The 20,801-nt window shown below is 44.1% G+C and overlaps 1 protein-coding gene across 1 annotated transcript in view; it reads left to right on the plus strand.

The window, feature by feature from the left end:
* The window catches only part of LOC131678025 (glycine dehydrogenase (decarboxylating), mitochondrial), a 507,641-nt gene that overhangs the window by 156,511 nt on the left and 330,329 nt on the right, over positions 1-20,801 (plus strand). The window lies entirely within an intron of this gene.

Raw genomic sequence — 20,801 nt, forward strand, 5'->3', positions numbered from 1 at the left:
GTGTGTTTAGGAAACATAGACTGAATTGTTCGACCACATATGAAATTCCTGAAACTGGAAAATTTTCAAAGCAGACAGTACACTAAAACCTCAAAAATCTAATTTGTATTTTTAGTGTCAAATACCATTAAAATGCATGAAACGTAGAGATTTGATGTAATCTCCAACGAAAAATTAACTGGAATCGATTTTTTGGAACTTGGGTGATTTTGCAGCTATCTACCTACCGCATACAAAAAGCTTATGCAGTTGCTTCAAACCCAACATGCACCCCAAAGCAAAATACTTTGCTGAAAATTTTTGAGAAAAACTGGATTTGCTAAGAGTTCAGCTTTGCAATTTTTGTTTCGCTGATTTTTAGTAAAACCCATTATTTTGACGAAAATCAGCAAATGTATAGAATTTGATTGCTGAAACAATCAATGAAAGAATGGCAATTTTGCTGAGTTCCAGCAAATCAAACTGACAGTTCAGAAAATTTAGACAGTTTTGATTTGCTGTAAATTCAGCGAAATTTTTTTTTTGCTGAGCGTATTGCTGATATTTCAGCAAGGTAAAATTTTGCTGATATTCGGCAATCAAAATTTAGTGTGTGCTAATCAAGAGCCGAAGGGTCGAGTTATATACAATTCGAGTCAGTACATCGAGATAGAAAAATGTCTATGTCAGTGTAAGTGTGTTTATGTGTGTGTATATCTATATGTGTGTAAGTGCGGATATATCAACATAATGTCTACTTAGATTTCTCAGGGATGGCGTAACCGATTTTTACAAACGAAAATTCTAATATAATGTGTAATATTCCCATAAGAAGCTATTGAATTTCATTTTGATCGGATTTCTAGTTCTGGAATTACGAGTTGAAGAGCACGGTTACATCGGTAACATATTGCGCAGATAATAGCAGGATACTTTAATTTACAGTACAAATAAAAGAATTGCACATTATAGAAAATCTTGTTAAAATTTGTTCACATCGACTGCTATTGAATTTTGTGTGGATCCAACTTCCAGTTCCTGAATTACAGAGTGATGAGTACGATTATGCAGAAAATCCCGATTTCAACGCATACCACGATGAATATATCACGGCGATTTTTTTAAATGTGACCACAACTGCTTTGATTGGCCACCATCCACGGTTCCGGGAGCCCCGGCGGAAGTATCCTAATTTAGAATAAAAATTACATTGGTTTCTCGGATTGATCGATCGGACCAAACACAGTCTCAAATGAAAGTTTTTATAAGCATAAGCATAAGAGATCGCCCGTAGTTGCTACTCCGTTATTGACCAGAACCAAATTAGGTTGCAAAATGTTCATTGGAACAACATGCTTGGGAATAACATGATGAGCCACATTGTACAATCTATTCTGATCCCTTCATTCTGATCAATACCAGTTAACAGCAAGCTTCCGTGCTGATCGGTCGATTTGTACTCAGACGTGTCTAAAATCGAAGTTTGCTCGCGAACAATATCATACGTTTTTTGCTTTTATCATCGGTGTCCGAAGCACTGTGCGATTGTCGCAGCGGTGCTATTCCACGATGCGAGAAAATACATTCCGCGTGGACTACTCACAATTTCCGAAGCATCCCTCCCACGATGTGATTCTGAAACTCGTCGGGAAGGAACTCGGTCTCACTCGAGAAAACGTGCTCCAAATCCAGCCAAGCAGAAGGCTGGGATGTACCTTTGTAAAGGTCAACAACCTATCCCTAGCAGAGAGGATCGTAGAAGAACACGACAGCAAACACGAGTTCGTTCTCGAAGGAAAAGTGTACAAGTTACGGATAACGATGGAGGATGGCGGTGTGGAGGTGCAAATTTTTGATCTTCCCGAAGACATCACCAACGAACAAGTCTCTACCTTCCTCGCCGAATATGGTGAAGTGCTCAACGTTCGAGACCTCCTGTGGGATAATCGCTACGGTGCTTTTGAAGGCGTGAAGACTGGTGTTCGTGTCGCGCGGATGGTGGTGAAGAAGAACATCCCTTCTCTCGTCACTATTCAGGGAGAAGAAACAGCCGTTGCATACAAGGGACAGCGGCAAACATGTCTACACTGCCACGAATTCGCACACATCGGCATCCCTTGTGTGCAAAATAAAAAACTGCTCGTGCAGAAACTCTCAGCAGACCAATCGTATGCAAACGTGACGAAAATTTACGAAACGACACGGTTTACACCATAGTTAGTGATCACGTTCAAATTATATCTTCATATAAACTTGCAGTAAAAAGAGAACCCGTTAATTTGACGAAATCAATAATCAATCATGAAAAACTCAATAACGACTTCCAAAATTTCATAGAAAACATCGAGTTGATTGATGATGTAGATGTATGTCTTACAAATATCATCACAACCTACAATTCTTTACTTGCGGAAAACACTAGAACGGTCTCCAAAACTTTTAAATGTAAAGGCGTTTTTTGCCCCTGGATCAATTTCGATTTGTGGACACTGATTAAAATCAAAAGTAATTATCTGAAACGAGTAAAAAATAACCCCAATGATGAAAACCTCAAAGCTCTTCTGCAACACATAACTAAAAAAGTTAATGTAATGAAAAAGCGGTGCAAAAAGGCCTACTTTGAAAACCTTCTATCCAACACAACTCATTCAAAACTTTGGAAAAATATTAATACCATTTTTGGTCGTTCAAAGTCGGATGTTCCCATCAGCCTAATTTCCAATCATATCAGAGTCACTGAGACTAAAGAAGTATGTAATGTTTTCAACGAATATTTCTCTAGTATTGGCAAAAAATTGTCTGACAATATTCCCACGAGTCCCAACTCAAATCCTATTACAAATATACAACACGTCCAAGAAACAATCTTCTTGCGTCCTGCAACCATAAACGAAGTGATCCTTTTGATTAAAGGCCTCGAAAAAAATAACAGTTGTGGTCCTGATAAGATCCCCGCTAGTGTTCTTAAGAATAACTGTACCACTTTTGCAAATATCCTAACCAAAGCTTTTAATTTAATAATCCAAACCGGCAGGTACCCAGACTGTTTAAAAATAGCCCGAGTAATTCCAATTTTCAAAGCTGGTGATCCAAACCAACCTTCCAACTATAGACCAATTTCAACATTGTGCGTTTTCAATGAAATTCTTGAGAAATTGCTCATCACTCGACTACTCGAGTTTTTGAACAAACACAACATAATTTACAACTACCAGTATGGGTTCAGACAGGGCTGCAGCACTTTAATTGCAATGACCGAACTAATTGACTCCATCATTAGTCAAATTGATAGCAAAAGAATTGTTGGTGCCCTTTTCCTGGACCTAAAAAAAGCATTCGATACTCTGGATCACTCAATCCTGCTTAAGAAGTTAGAATGCTATGGTATCAGGGGATTAGCAAATCATATTATTCGTAGCTATCTGTCGCATAGGAACCAATTCGTATCTATTGGAGACTCGTGTAGCTCTTATAGACCAATAGAAATAGGAGTGCCCCAAGGCAGTAATATTGGGCCACTGTTATTTTTATTGTATATCAATGACCTAGGTAGACTCGGGTTAAAAGGGACTCCTCGTCTATTCGCGGATGACACCGCGTTGTTCTACCCGAACAACAACTGCCTGGATATTGTACGCGACATGGAATCGGATTTAAAAACACTAACGACGTATTTCAACGAAAACCTTCTTTCCTTGAACCTATCAAAAACTAAATATATGCTGTTTCGTTCATCTAGAAGAGCTATAGGCGTGCATCCAGACCCAAGAATGGGACAGTCTGTAATTCAAGAAACTAACTGCTTCAAATATTTAGGACTTCACTTAGACCCCACACTCTCCTGGATTGAGCATATAACATCTATAGAGAGAAAAGTTGCATCGTTATGTGGGGCTATGCATAAAGTATGCTCTTTTGTTCCCCAGCATGTACTTCTAAAATTTTATTATGCGCACATCCACTCATTGCTGAACTACCTTGTATCTGTGTGGGGCCGTGCCAGTATTTCGGATCTGAAAAAGCTACAAACGCTTCAAAACAGATGTCTTAAAATTATTTATAAAAAACCATTTATGTACCCTACTATTTTGTTATACAATAATAATGCCCATAACATTTTACCTTTGCTTGGGTTGACTAACTACCAAACAATAATGTACATCCACAATGCTTTGCATAATACTATTGCTCATAATAATCTAGAATTTACGACAGGAATTCGAGCTCACAGCACCAGACAAGCCAATCATTTATTATACTCCAGAGTATCCACGAACCTTGGTCAAAGACGCATTTCTTTCATCGGACCTAAGCTATTCAACCAGCTTCCTACGGATTTAAAGCAAATAACATGTCGCACTCGTTTCCAAGCAAAATTGAAACTAATTTTAAAAAATAAAATAGGAGAATTTTTAATATAAACTTCGTTCACCACCAATCGAGCTTATTCCTTTAGCTATAATTGGTTAACATTTTTTAAATAAAAACAATTGATAAATGCATTTTTTATAGCAATAAGTAATAAATAAATTTAAATTATTATGAGCTTCCTGCAAAGCTACGATGGGACCCTTAAAAGGATTCTTTTCCGCTGGGTACTCGCCGTAGCTTCTTGTCAAATTTTGTGTTTTGTCGGTCTCGTATTGTTTTTTTTTGTTCTCAGCGTTTCCGCGATTCGTAACTTTGTTTTGTTGTGCTGACCTTTTTTTGTACGCTGAGAACTGATGTGTCCACTACCAGGGGGCTCCGTTTGTGAGCTTTTTGGTGTGGGGGTAAGAGGCGGGCTATTAAAAAAAAATATTAAAAAAAAAAAATGTCCGTACAGCAGAAAAAACCGGTAAAGCCGGTGCCGAAACCGGCCGATTTACCACAACCATCGGGGTCAAAGCCCTCGTCACAAGATTCGATGGCACTCGGTCAACATGCTCCAAAGCCCCGAGAAACCATCGAGACACGATTTGCAATGGCACAACAGAAAAGCACCATGGCTCCCCCCGCGACACCAGGTTTCACTCCTCAAAAACCTTCAGGGGGTATAAGCCCGACCGGGTACGTTGTCACACAGCGCAAAGTTGATGGTAACGAGACGGATTGCTCGCAAGGATCTCAAAACTCGGCATCTAGCCGACGCTCACGAAGACTACCGCCGGGCAAGAAAATGCGACATGGCGAAGAAGACTTTACCTCCACCACCGAACAAGCACGCGTCCAGATTTCGGATGAGGAAATGTAAAAATGGTGGACTACGTCAGTTGTAATATAGAAACCATAAACATCAACACGATCACCAACACAACAAAACTTAACGCTCTCCGCACATTCGTTCGCTCGACGGATCTCGACATCGTGTTTCTTCAAGAGGTTGAAAACGAACAACTCACTATTCCCGGCTACAACGTCGTCTGCAACGTTGACCATGCTAGGTGAGGAACAGCAATTGCTCTAAAAGAACACATTAAATTCTCGCACATAGAGAAGAGCCTGGATGGGAGACTGCTCGCCCTCCGTGTAAACAACATAACACTGTGCAATATATATGCCCCGTCGGGTACGGCCCAACGTGCCGAGCGTGAGCGATTTTTCAATACAACAATCGCCTACTACCTTCGTCACCGCACCGAACACACCATCTTAGCGGGGGATTTTAACTGCGTACTGCGGTTATGTGATGCGACGGGAAACAACTCTAGCCCTGCTCTACAAGCCACCGTTCAACAATTGCACCTTCACGATGTCTGGCAGCATCTCCGATCACGCGAGATCGAATATACGTATATTACGCACAACGCTTCCTCTCGGCTCGATCGTATGTATGTGAGTGCAGGCCTCCGAAATCAGCTGAGATCAACAGCGGTCCATGTCTGCTGTTTTTCGGACCATAAACCCGTCACTGTGAGAATTTGTCTTCCTCTCTCAGACAGACCGCATGGTCGTGGCTTCTGGTCACTCCGTCCCCATCTTCTAACCGCTGAGAACATCAACGAGTTTCAAATACAGTGGCAATACTGGACTCGTCAGCGCCGAAACTTCCCTTCGTGGATGGAGTGGTGGTTGTCGTGTGCCAAACCAAAAATAAAATCTTTTTTCCGATGGAAATCAAAAATTGCTTTCGATGATTTCAATCGTGAACAACAGCGGCTTTACGGCTTACTACGCCAGGCATACGAAAACTACCAAAACAACCATTCGATGCTCACCACCATCAATCGACTGAAGGCTGAAATGCTCACACACCAGCGTAACTTCTCTGAGATGTTTATACGAATCAACGAAACACATGTGGCGGGAGAACCTCTCTCGACGTACCAGCTAGGGGAACGAGTGAGACGAAAAACAACTATCGAGCACCTACGGACCGAGAGAGACGAAGTCATCGATGATTCGGCTACCATTCAGGATCATATGGTTCAATATTTCACCGACCTGTACGCACGTGGCGAAGTGGAAGAAGAAGAAGAAGAAGATGGTCCCTTCCAATGCAACAGAGTGATCCCTGAGCACGACCCCGCAAATGAAGCCACTATGAACGAAATTACGACGACTGAAATTCTGACCGCAATCCGCACCAGCGCATCCAGAAAATCACCTGGCCCCGACGGTTTGCCAAAAGAATTATATCTACGAACATTCGACGTCATTCACCGCGAACTGAACCTTATTTTAAATGAGGCAATCAGATCAAATTTACCCGCACAGTTCCTCGATGGTGTGATCGTGTTGGTCAAGAAACGTGGTGCAGGGGAATCCGCGCGTGCGTACAGGCCAATAAGTTTAATCAACTATGATTACAAAATCCTCTCTCGGATCCTTAAGCAGCATCTCGAAAATGTACTGCAATCGCATAATATACTAACCGACTCACTAAAGTGCTCCAATTCCGATAAAAACATCTTTCAGGCCACCCTTGCACTGAAAGATAAAATTGCTCAGCTAAAAGCAAACAAGCGAAGAGGCAAACTGGTGTCGTTCGATCTCGACCACGCGTTTGATAGGGTGGACCATCAGTTTCTCTTTCGCACCATGCGTGCGCTTGGATTTAATACTGCGCTGGTTGAATTCCTTTCCCGTATAGCAGAAGTTTCTTCGTCACGGTTGCTAATAAATGGACACCTTTCTGCACCCTTTCCCATTCAGCGATCGGTAAGGCAGGGAGATCCTATTGCGATGCACCTGTTCATAATTCAGCTGCACCCGTTATTGGAGAGTTTGGAACGTGTGTGGAGCAGACGTAATCGTTGCATATGCGGATGACATCAGTGCAATTGTTAGCAGCGCAGACCAGCTGAATGAAATGCGGGTTTTATTCAGACGTTTCGAACGCGTAGATGGTGCTCGTCTGAATGAAACAAAAACTACAGCTATTGATGTGGGTCTAACGATAAATCCTATAACGGTGCCATGGCTTCAGACGGACAACAGCATCAAAATCCTAGGAGTAATTTTTGCCAACTCGATCCGATTAATGGTCTCATTAAACTGGGACAGTCTTGTCACGAATTTCACACGGCAGGTATGGATGCACTCGCTGCGCACTCTGGCTTTACATCAAAAAGTGACGCTGTTGAACACATTTATTTCGTCTAAAATGTGGTACATGGCAGCAAATCTACATCCGACGGCAGCGCACGTGGCAAAGTTAACTGCTACTATGCGCTCCTATCTTTTCCGTGGTTCATGCGCAACGGTTCCGATGCAGCAACTGGCACGCAGTAAAGACGATGGTGATCTAACTTTGCAACTACCAGCGATGAAATGTAAAGCGCTGCTAATCAATCGCCACTTACAGGAGATCGAATCCATTCCCTACTACTCTTCCTTCCTCAGCCAAGAAAATCTCCCCCCCCCCCGACCAAGCTCTCTTCCCTGTTTGAAAGTTATCCTAGAAAATATTGCAACATTCCCTTTTCAAATCCGCACACACCCTTCCGCCGATCTCATCCACCGCTTCTATATTGAACGCACAGACCGAGCCAGAGTTGAAGCTGCCAATCCCGCAGCAAATTGGACACGGATATGGAGAAATATATCATCTCGAAAGCTGCTACCTAAACAGCGCAGTGCCCTATATATGTGGGCAAATAAAAAGGTCCCGCACCGGCAACTTTTGCACACCATGAGACGAACGGACGGAGAAAACTGTACACACTGCACTATGGTCCCAAAGCTGTATTTAGGAAGACAAAACTGTTTGCGCCTAAACCGTTGGTTTTAGATATATAGTATCTTCGGCAAACTTTCTTAAAACTTTCTTGCCGATTTTTTTATATTAGTTGAATTAGGGTGGTCCTTGTGGTTAGGGTGTTTAAAGTATCAACTTCTTAGATATGTAAAATTCAGCTACATATTGTTCTACAAAGTTAGAAATCAATCATATTGAAGCAACTTTTCTGAAGAAACTATGTGGTTATCTTCAATAGTTTATGTGCTATGATTTTTGCAATATTTAAGGTAGGGTGGCTCTTTGAAAATTGGTTTTCTATTAATATCTTTTTATGTGTTAATTTCCCGCTACTACTTTGTTCTAGAGGTTTTTAGAGTTTTTTGTAAATACTCATTTTTGCCGAAGCAATGAAGTTTCTATCTCTTTTGTTTGCATAGTTACAGGCGATTTTCATAACAAAAATAATTTTTTTCAAAGCTATATATCTTCCAACATTGCAAATGGATTTTCAATCTTTTAATTTCATTTGAAAGATCGGACTTTTTCTAGTTTTTGTTGAAAAAACTGCGAGAGCGTTATTTCTGTAAATTAAATAATTAATTTTTGAAAATGCAGTATTTTTCAAAAAAAATCGTTCATAACTTTTCAAATAGAGGAGATAATAACTTTGTTACATCAGCAAAAATATTCGCCATACAGAGTTCTAAAAGTGTTGCAAACAAAGTATTTACGATAAATCAATGTATGAAGTGACAAATGAGAAATAGTGATTTTAAGGCGTCACGTTTTCGTCGCTCAATCTCTTATGGTAAAATCAACTGAGAAATAGTCATTGAGTGTGATAATATCAAATATCATGGCAATTCTATTGGATTTGTAAACGTTTTTGAAAGAACAGTCTACCGTACATCTAAATGTTACAGTGGATTTACAGTAGTGTTAGCTGCAAACTATCGTTAGGGTTAAATCGGCCAACAAAAGTTATCTATGCTCACTACTTTTTTGTTTGGATTAGTGCTGAAAACAAGTGCTAGAAAGAAAATGCTTTTGGTTACGTCTTGTTATCTTAAAATAAAATCTTGAAACGAGTTTGTTATTCATAGCAGAGGAAATTATTGTATGCTTTTCCAACATTTATGCAATGTTTGAAAGTATAAATTAATTATCGACTATAATGACGGCTGTGGACAAGTTAAGGAAAGATTCTCAATTTTTTGTTACTTCAAAACAAATAAAAGTAAGAGGTCTGAAAATCGCTAGCCGCGAACTGGTAAAATAACTCATAAAGCATTATTCCCTAGCATCTATATAATGCATGATGACGGTACTTGCTTTATTGGCCACGTAATAGATAACTTTTATTTAGAGTTAACTATAGTACGCTATTAACACTATTGTAAATTCACGCTAACATGTAGTTGTACGGTAGAATGTTGTGTTTTCAAACAGTGTCACATATTCAATAGATTTTTTGTGACTTTTGGTATTATCATACACATTGACTATTTCTCAGTTGATTTTACCATAAGAGATTGAGCGATGAAAACGTGGCCCCTTAAAATCACTATTTCTCATTTGTCACTTCATACATTGATTTATCGTAAATACTTTGTTTGCAGCACTTTTAGAACTTTGCATAGCGAATATTTTTGCTGAAGTAACAAAGTTATTATCTCGTCTATTTGAAAAGTTATGAACGATTTCTGTTTTTTTTTATTTATTTATTGAAAGGCTTTAACCCAATGGTCATTCGCCTTTGAAATTTCGGTTATAACCTAACATAATTATAATATTGTTCGTGGTTTGTAGCACAAGTGACACCTTTACAGCTGGTCGAATAATCCCGCGTCCTTCAGAAAGGCCAGTAATATTTCTTCTCGGGCTGGGTCGTTTCCAAGGATCTCTCTAATGGAGAGCGGTAGTTTGTGGTGCTGCCTTAGGTCGGCTAACTCTGGAGAGTTCACCAGAAGGTGTTCCACAGTGATTCGGGTACCACATGTCACGCATGTTGGTGGGGGAACACGCGATACGGCGTGAGCATGTGAGACCTTCGTATGCCCTACTCTGAGCCGCGACAGTACTCGTTGTTCCCTCCTATCAGTCCGGTCTGTCCAGCGGTCGGGTGAGCCTTTGATTCGCTGAAGGTGTCCGGTGCTGCCACACCAGTGGCGTTCGAAAGCTTCGTTAATCCCTGACTTCAGTTGGCCCAAAATATCTGCGGTCGGGACGAGTCGAGTGAGACGTCGGCTAGTGTGTATTCCCCTGGCCGCCAGGCGATCAGCCTTTTCATTACCGTCGATGCTGCAGTGACCGGGGACCCAACGAATTGTGGTGAGTGGGTCATACTCGGCCTCGATGGCCTGGATGAAGGGGTGGCGGGATTTCCCCGACTCGAGGGCGGATATGGCCGCCAGAGAGTCAGACAGTACAACGACGGGTCTACCTTCCGGTTTCTGTACCAAGGCAAGCGCGATGGCAGACGCTTCGGCGGAAAACACCGAGCATGGCGCCGGTAGGCGGAAGAAGAGTCCTTCCCCTATTCCGCTCACTCCTATTCCAACCTCATCACCGCTCTTGGAACCATCGGTGAATATCGGCTCTCAGCTCTATTGACAAGCTTGTGTCAAGATTGGGTCCGCGGTCGTGCCAGGCCCGGTCACGAACTCGGTGTAGACGGGCGATTGGTGGCAGGTCGGCATCTGTATATTCGCGATGAATCTCGCTGACCGTTCGTAACAGAAAGCAGTCATCTCCGGCTGTCCGCTCCAAAAATCCCAGTACTCTTCTGGCGATGGTGAGTGCAGCCGCCCAACGAAGGGGTAGGATGCCGGCCTCTACGCAGGCCGCTTCAGCAGGCGTGCTGGGGAGCAAGCCAGAAGCAGCGCGGATTGGCCCGTGATATAGAGGGCTTAAAATGTTGATGAAGCCTTCCATATTACAGGACGTCAGCTCCACCCCGTAAAATATCTTGCTGTGGATGAGTGCCTGGCTAATATTCAGCGCAGTGCGACGGTTGCAGCGCTTGTGGCAGGAACTGATAGTTTTAATTAGCCGCTGTCGGCTCCGGCACTCGGCTTTGATCCGTCGAAAGTGTGGCAGAAAGGTAAGACGACGGTCTATGGTTATCCCCAGAATCTTCGGTTCTTTGCGGTAGGGGACAATCACCCCGTCCAGCTGGATCGGCCTCCCTGTTGCGATATGGTTTGTGTTGCAGCAGTGCGTAATCATGCTTTTCGTGGGAGACATGTTAAAGCCAACTGATGTAGCCCATCGGCTCACCGCACTTACGGCGGCTTGAAGTTTGTGGCGGGTACGTATGGTGGTCCTTCCCGTCGCGACCAGCACGATGTCATCAGCGTACACGAACACGTAGATCCCCGCCGGTAGGCTGGCGAATAAGGAGTTCATGGATACCAGGAACAGTGTGACGGCGAGGACTGATCCCTGGGGAACCCCGTTGTCTTCCGGAAAGGTGTCGGATTGGGCACCTCCGATTCCCACCCGAAAAGTGCGATTAGATAGGTAGTCGCTCAAGAAGTGGCCCATGTTTCCAGTGATTCTCCAGTTGGCCAGTTGTTGCAGTACTCCGTGACGCCACACGGTATTATAAGCCTTCGCCACGTCGAGTATGGCGATATCGGCGTGCAGGCCATCAGTTACGGATTGACGCACCACCTCTCCAAAGCTGGCGAGATAGGCACCTGTTCCTGCTCCACGTCGGAACGCAAACTGCCGTTGATCCAGGAGTTTACGCTCCTCCAGTAGGTCCATCAGTCGTCTGTTGACCATTCTCTCCATCGTCTTAGCAAGGCAGGGGAGCAGGCTGATTGGGCGGAAATCATCCGGCGTTCTGTTCCCCTGGCATCGCTTTGGGATAGGAATAACTAGAGCTTCCTTCCATGAGGCGGGCATCGGTTCACCACTCCAAATGCGGTTAATGCTGTCTAATATCGCCCGCTTGGCTACCGGCGGGGAATGCTGCAGTAGGGGATAGCCAACATCGTCCAGTCCGGCAGACTTACCGTGTACCGATTCCAATGCCGCACGCAGTTCACTTCCGGTGAAAGGCCGGTTGTACACTTGCCCTGAATCGGGTTCAAAGCGGACGGGGTTACTCTCAGCCCTTTGCTTGATGCGTAGGAACGCAGGTGGGAGAGCGGCGTCTGCAGACAATGAGGCGAAGTGCCTGCCTAGCTCGTTACCGATAGTCGTGGGATCGAGCGTCGTGCACCCGTTAACGGTAATGGCGTAGCCACTGTGTCGCCGCTTTCCGCTTAGGGCGTTGACTCTCCGCCAGAGCTCTGATGTCGAGGAATCTGGGGAAATACCTTCCAAGAATCTGGTCCAGCTGATGTTTTTCGCCTCTTCTATGGCTTTCCTGGCCTCGTTCCTGGCCTTTCTGAAATCATCCGCCCGCTGGTTTCGGCGGGGGTCGTCCGCAGTAGTCTTCTTCAGTGCCCGTAATGCAGTTCGACGAGCTCGTATAGCAATCCGGACCTCTGGGCACCACCAGTGCACCGCCTGTCGCAGAGGGTTCCCACTTGTCCTGGGAATGCAGGAAACGGCAGCCCGATTTAAGATGCCGGTGAGTTCGTCCGGGGTGTATGACTCCTTCCGATCTATTAGATCGTCAACGGTCTCCTCGTAGCGGGTCCAGTCTGCCCGATCGTAAAACCACCGTTTTCGGCGGGTTGTTGAAGGTGGCGTCTGATTGTATACAACCTGGATTGGGAAGTGATCGCTGTTACATGGTTCGGCAAGGACAGTCCACCCACATGATCTTGCTAGCGCTCCCGAGCAGATAGAGACGTCGATGGCGGATTCCGTCTGCCCACGGAGAAAAGTCGAACTGCCATCATTGAGAACCACGGCGTCGTTGTTTTCGACTACTTTGGCGATGTCGTTTCCTCTCCTGTTACAAGTACGTGAGCCCCACATGGTGTGGTGCCCGTTCACATCTCCCATGATGATGAATGGCATCTCAACTTGCTCAATGAGCCGCTGAAGTTTGTTGCCCACATTCCGAGTACTGCCGGGGATATACAGGGATATAACAGTGCACTGAACTGGGTATTCGATCCTCCTGGCGACGGCTATCAGTTCGGTATCCAGAGATATCGGTTGGGATGGCACATCGACCCGGATGGCCAGACCTACTGTCTGGTAGAGGTTCTCTCTACTGGCGGCGTTCCACGAATACTGGTGTCCGAACCATGATGCTGGGTTCGTCTGATCCCGGATGTGCATCTCCTGCAGCGCCAAGCAGATGGGCTGCGTCTGTGCAATGATCCTTTGCAGGTCACCCAGGCACCCTCGCAGACCATTTGTGTTCCACTGGATGGCCAGTGTTGTTGCTTTTATCGACGTAGCAGAAGAGTGGAGGAACCCATAACCTCCGACGGCGTTGTCGTGAATGTCTGTGGAAGATATACGAGCAGCAGATGGTTCCGGACTTAGTGTACCATACGACGAGCTCACCCGAAGAGAGGCCGGGTCTCCCGCACCAGCAGCCGCCGGGGGGGCATCGCTAAAAGGCGGAACGTCCCCGGTCAGGGCCGGCACGGGGAAGCGGGCGCCCGTTTTGACGCCGGTCAGATTTTTATTCGAGCTGGTGTCATCTTCGGTGGGGGAGTTGATACTTTCATCTTGGTAACGATTAGTTTGCTGCTGCTGTTGGGTGGTAGTTTGTTTGCTGGGTGCTTCCATGCTATAAACATTTTCTCTGGCTGTACCTGTGAGCGAAAGTTTGCCGGCAGGTGGATTTCGATTGGGGTTAATTGTGTTGGAACTTACCCGGGTGATGCCCGGGCCTCCCGTACCAGCAACCGCCGGGGGTGCATCGCTACTAAGCGGAACTGCCCCGGTCAGGGCCGGCACGGGGAAGTGGGTGTCGTGGTTGGTGGTGATGACAGATGTACTGAGGTCTGGATTGGTTGGTGTGGTACTCTTGTTGGATGGTTTGAATAGTACCGGGTGCCAAGAGCAACCAGGAACTGGACTAAGGTCTCGTCGAACTCGATGTTGTTGGTGCCTGTAGTCGTCCCGGCTGAGAATTCTTCCCGGTGGCCCGCCAGGTGCGGGGGAATCGGGAGATTGGAACCGGTTCTCGCTATTTTTGAACTGATTACTTCCTCTTCCCGTTCCAGGTGTCGATTTAGAGATTAAGCGGGAGGATCGCCTGCTCTGGGGCCCTTGTTTTATATTACGGTTGAATGTTATGTTATTTGTTGTCATCCCAATTAACATCCTGTTGTTAGTTCAGTTATATGGAAATATCGAGGGACACTTGGGGCACGGGGTTTGGTGGTGCTTCGGTGTCCGAGATGTTCCAAGTTCCGACTGATGAAGGGCTGTTGTTGCGGGAGCTCGATCGGGTTATCCTTTGTGTTTTGGGTGGAGTTGGGTCTGTGGTGCTTTTTATCGGGTTTCTAGATTTTTCCCCATCACCTGCTCGATTGCGATTTTTTTTGCTGCTTGCGTTCGTCACGTAGTCTGGGGTCTCGCTGAGTCGCGCTGCTCGTACTGGCTTTGTTGGCGTTTTCCTGATCTCCCTTTGCTCCAGTGTGTTGGTTAGGTCTGCTCGTTCCGTTCGTTACCTCACGTAGTCTGGAGTCTCGCTGAATCACGGTGCTCGTACTGGCTCTGTTGGCGTTTTCCTGCTCTCCCTTTGCTCCAGTGTGTTGGTTGGTTTTGCTCGTTACCTCATGTAGCTGTTGTTTGGCAATTTTGAGTTGGCGGAAAGCGTCCGTCAGGTGGTTTTTCAGACGTAGAATCTCGACGTCCCGGTCGTTTTCTGCCTTCAGTTTTGTTATTTCCTGCTTTAGTTTGGCGATGGTGCGGTCCTTCTCGTCTCCTTTCGGGTCCGTGCTGCTTCGAGCCTGTTCGGCGTAGCTGGGTCCTCTGCGAGTTTGGGCGATTAGCGCTTTTGCTTCAGGGAACGAAATATTCTTGGAGACTTTTAATTTAACGATGGCCTCTTCCTCCATATATTTGGGGCACGTTTTTGATTTAGTTGTGTGCTCGCCCGCACAATTTATGCACTTCGAGACGTTCTTACATGGGTTGTTTCGGTCGGATGAGTGTTTCTGACTGCAGTTTAAACAAGTTTCCTCGTTGGGGCACACCCTAGTACCGTGCCCGTATTTACCACAACGGTAGCATAACATGGGGGAAGGGTAGTAGGGCCGGACACTAGTGCGTACTAGGCCGAGATATATGTACTCGGGAAGAAATGAACCGTTGAATGATATCACCGCTAGGGGGGTACTGCTTAAAACCCCGTCGTATAACTTGGTGATCCTACGAACCGATACAACTCCTTGACCTTTTAGCTCCGTTAGAAGGTCGTCATTGGCCATGTCTTTGGTGTCGATGTCGTAGATCACACCATGAGTGATGTTGAGCGTGGGGTGAGAGACCACCTCAACCTCTTGACCGTTGATTAACTTTTTCATGCTCAGCAGGGCGTAATATGCCTTTTTCGAGGTCGTTCTTAGGACATACCGAGCTCCTCTGCCCTCCTTCGTGGCCGAAACTACTTTTGTCGGATCGCATCCTAGTACGCCCTGTACCGATTTCAAAATCGTGAACGGGTTTGTAGTCAGTCGGGCGTCGGACTCACCGTCCGATGATATAGCTCTCAAAAGCAGAGTCTGTTTATTGATTATGTCACCTGAATTTAGGTACTCAGGCAACGTGCGGCTTAAAGGAGGGGCGTTGTTCCCCTGTTCAGGGGGAAGGGGGGGGGGATCCCCCATTGGGTTGGAGGGTGTCTGTGCCTCGTAGGGTGGACACTTTGGGAAAACAACGCAAAATACTACACTACCCCGTCACCGATGCGCGTAGTGGAGACGGACGGTTGTTTTTACTCTCCGATGCGCGTAGAGGAGACGGACGGTTGTTCAGAGTTCGAAAATTGTTGTTTTGGTGGAGGCGCGTTGGCGCCCAACTCCTTCGGCGTCTGAGCTCCTGGTATCGGTAGTGACGAAAAGAAACGATTTTGTTTATGCTAAAAAAAAAATCAAGTAGTCTTTGCACTGACGACGACACACTGGATCTAACACTCGCGGAAACGGGCCGAACGAAAGAAGGGTACTATATTTCCCTGGTGGCTGAAGCCGAACTTCGGGATGTACACCGGTGGCTGAGACCGAGCAAAAGTTTTGGTTTCTAAACGCGGAGCTTGTGTTGATGACAACCAGCGGCTCCGAGTGATTGAACCTAACTGAACGATTTCTGTTGAAAAATACTCCATTTTCAAAAATTAATTATTTATTTTACAGAAATAACGCTCTCTCAGTTTTTTTACCAAAAATTAGAAAAGTTCCGATCTTTCAAATGAAATTAAAAGATTGAAAATCCATTTGCAATATTGGAAGATATATAGCTTTGAAAAAAACTATTTTTGTTTTGAAAATCGCCTGTAACTATGCAAACAAAAGAGATAGAAACTTGATTGCTTCTGCAAAAATATGTGTTTACAAAAGTTCTAAAAACCTCTAGAACAAAGTAGTAGCGGGAAATTAACACATAAAAAGATATTTATATAAAACCAATTTTTAAAGAGCCACCCTACCTTAAATATTGCAAAAATCATAGCATATGAACTATTAGAGATAGCCACATAGTTTCTTCAGAAAAGTTGCTTCAATTTGATTGACTTATAACTTTGTAGAACAATATGTATCTGAATTTTAGATATTTAAGAAGTTGATACTTTGAACACCCTAACCTCAAGGACCACCCTAATTCAACTAATATAAAAAAATCGACAAGAAAGTTCTAAGAAAGTTTGCCGAAGATACTATATATCTAAAACCAACGGTTTAGGCGCAAACAGTTTTGTCTTCCTAAATACAGCTTTGGGACCATAGTGCACTGTGGTGAACAAATCGAAACTTTACAGCACAAATTCTTTGAATGTCGTAGAGTGCGTACACTCTGTTTCAACAACAACTATTGGCAGTGACTGGAGGACGGCGGCTGCTGGTAAATGAATTTTTGATGCCTTCACTAGAGCGATTCGAGGTGACAACGAGAACAAAGGTTCTGAAACTATTATGTTGCTACATCTCGTTCATTCAAAATAGTCAAGATGATAGGGTAGATGTGGATATTTTAGCCTTTAATATCCAAGAGACATTAGTTGTAAATTAATATAAACTAATTTTAAACATTGATAAAATGACAAATAAACGTATTTTACAAAAAAAAAAGATCAATACCGACGCCGGCCACGTCCGAATTAAGATGTTCTGGGAAAGGAAGGAATGTTAGTCCGATACATGTTGCTACTAGAGACCGAGGAATCCTCTGCATCTCCACATGTATCACGGGAAGGGGAGAGTTGTTAGTAAGTGTGCCAATAGCGTTATCATGTAATAATTGCTCTGGGCAGCCGGTTAGTCTCAAATGAAAGCTTTTATAACCCTGTAAACTGCTATTAAATTTCAATCCGATTCGACTTACGGTTTCGGAGTTACGGGTTGTGGCGTGCGGTCACATAGAAAATTCCGATTCAAACCGATACTGCGATGAATGCACAAAGGTAAAAATTTTGTTAGAATGTGTGTGAAACAACTATGTATTTGCAGTTCTAGATCGCTGGCGGCTAACCAAAGTCTCGTTAACCACATTGACCATCATAAACAGTTCCGGAAAAGTGGCCACCTATCAAAATTAGCAAACTCGCATCAGTTGATCGGAGATGAAAATTTCACAAATCGATTTCGTATTTTCAATGCCAAATATCTCTAAAATACATGAGATGTCGAGTTTCAATGTCATCTCGATTTTTTTTTCACAAATATCGGCAAAGCTGTATTATCGTGCAACATGAGGCCAATCTACGTCGCCACCTGTGATACAGAACTCCTATGCCTTACCTCTCCGCGGTGCCAACCGGGGTACATTTTGTCGTTTTTGCTTACACTCGGGACTGGGTCGGGTTCTATCCCCAATCGCTGTCAATTCGTTCACTTAGACTGGTACTTTGCACCGACTGTGATCGCATCGACCACACGAGGAGTGAAAGCTGCACAACTGCCAGTCTTGGTCAAACGATTACTTGTCCGAAAAAGTAGCAATCGTTCTGTTATGACGAACAGTCTATCGAAGTACGAACAAATGAATTCGTCAAGATGCGAATGGTGATACGGCGTACATTCACCTAGCAGCCTATTCAAATAGAGCTCCATTTTTAAGGCCTACTTATAAGGTTTCCAATAAAAAATATATATTGACTGAATTGACGTGTACCGTGCATCGATCTGCCCGGTCTCCCCTACTCAATCATTTTGAAATCCTCTATGGACCCAACATCAAGAAAACGACACTTCATCATGAAAAATTTATATCATTGCAAATCCAATTTAGCAGAGCCAAATTCACCGAAAAATATGCAATATGAGCGACATATGTTTATGTAAAGATTTACTTTTGATATCTTTAATTTGATAATAGCTGCAATGCTAATACAGTCGTGATTCGTTGATTGGGCCACAGCCTATGTCCAACCAACGAATTTAATTCGCTAGTTGGACCGACTGACAAATGTCAAAAACTCTGCAAAGAAAACATTAGTTTTGTAAAAGATTGTTAGGTAGATTGTCAAAGTCAATTTGACATGGGATTTTGACGTTCAGATACTTTTTAGTTGGACAATGGTCCAACTAGCGGAGGTCCAACTAAAAAGCGGTCCAGTTAAAAAGTGTCCAACCAACGAATCACGACTGTACACTTGCACAGATACTAATATTTAAACCTCTTTCGATAAGAACACACTAAATTTTGATTACCGAATATCAGAAAAATTTTGCTGAATTTTGACTTGCTGAAATATCAGTAATACTCTCAGCAAAAAATATTTCGCTAAATTTGCAGCATTTCAAAACTGTCAAAATTTGCTGAACTGACAGTTTGATTTAATGGAACTCAGCAAAATTGCCATTCTTTCACTGATTGTTTCAGCAATCAAATTCAGGCGCGGATCCAGGAAAAAAATTCGGGAGGGGTCCGAAATTTTGATTTTGGAATGAACATTGTTCAATACGTTATACGCCAAAATGTCATTCAGTTTTGGTGCTCAAATTTGGTTTGAAATGATTTGGAGTTTGAAACTATAAAATTGAAGCTAATTTAAAACTTCTCAACAAGTTAAAAAAATTGTGGGGGGGGGGGTACGGAGCCCCAGGACCCTCCCTCTGGATCCGCCACTGATTAAATTCTATACATTTGCTGCTTTTCGTCAAAATAATGGGCTTCACTAAAAATCAGCGAAAGAAAAATTGCACAAGCTGAACTCTTAGCAAATCCAGTTTTGCATAAAAGTTTCAGCAAAATATTTTGCTGAAACAAAATACAAAAAATTGGTGTGAAGGATATATAGAGATGAAAAATTGACGTACACTGCCTTTTTGGAATCAAAATCAGCAAAGCTAAACGTTAGTGCTACCGCGCAACGAGTCAAACGTTGCAATGTGCAGCGTCTCAAATAAACAAAACGTTTTTAATCGCAGTTTATGTTTATTACCTTCACCAACAAGCCCCTTGGCCCCAATGGTGGTTGCTTAAACTAATTACATTTTAAAATTGACAACATTTTCGCTTTTATAGCATTCCGCGTCCGGTTGAAGTCAAAGGCCGTCGCCACACTGTTAAAAATTCGTTGGAGTCCGGTTACAGCGCTCTGGCAACCATAGTTGGTTCTCCTGAACGGAACTCGCAGAAGGGAGTTATTACGTAGAGCTCGAACGCGGGCTTGAAGATCCAGACGTCCGAGGATTGTAGGGCAATCCACTCTGGCAGAGAGTAAGTCCGAGACGAACAGGGCTCGAGAGCAGTCCCTCCGAATGCTGAGTGTATCGAGGTGTATAAGCTGGCAACGGTTTTCATAGCTCGGCAGCTGAAATCTGCTTCGCCATGGGCGATGACGAAGGGCGAAGCGTATGAACCTGCGTTGGACAGCCTCGATTCTGTCAATCCCATTCTGGTAGTACGGATTCCAAACAGCTGAGCAATATTCTAACGTTGAGCGGACCAACGCGCAGTAAAGCGATTTAAGACAATATACGTCCCTGAAGTTTTTCGCTATTCGGAAGATGAACCCAAGCTGTCGTGATGCCTTATCCACGATGTATGACGTATGTGGTTTGAATGTTAATGCCGAATCCATGATGACTCCGAGATCTTTGATGTGAGAGTGTCTTGGAATGCTCGAGCCGAAGAAATGGTAGTTAAACTGAGTCGGTTGGCGTTTCCGCGTGAACGTAACGATTGAGCATTTGCTCGGGTTTAAAACCATTCTGTTTTGATCACACCACGTGCTAAAGCTGTCCAGATCCCTCTGAAGAAGCTCGGCATCGGTTTTATCCCGTATTTGTTGAAAAATTTTCATGTCGTCGGCGAAAGAAAGGCGGGGTCCTTGTAATGTGAAATTGACGTCATTAAAGTAGAGGAGGAATATTACTGGACAAAGATGGCTTCCTTGTGGTATGCCGGATGTAGCGAAGAATGGTGCAGATAGACAGTCCTTAATGCTGATTTGGAGTTGCCTTCCATCGAGGTAGTAACGAAACCAGCGCAGAAGTTGTCCATGAATGCCGAGTTTGTCCAGCTTGGCTATTGCGATATCATGGTTGATTTTGTCGAAGGCCGCAGATAG

Source organism: Topomyia yanbarensis, chromosome 1 (assembly GCF_030247195.1).
Source record: "Topomyia yanbarensis strain Yona2022 chromosome 1, ASM3024719v1, whole genome shotgun sequence".
Lineage (NCBI taxonomy): Eukaryota > Metazoa > Arthropoda > Insecta > Diptera > Culicidae > Topomyia > Topomyia yanbarensis.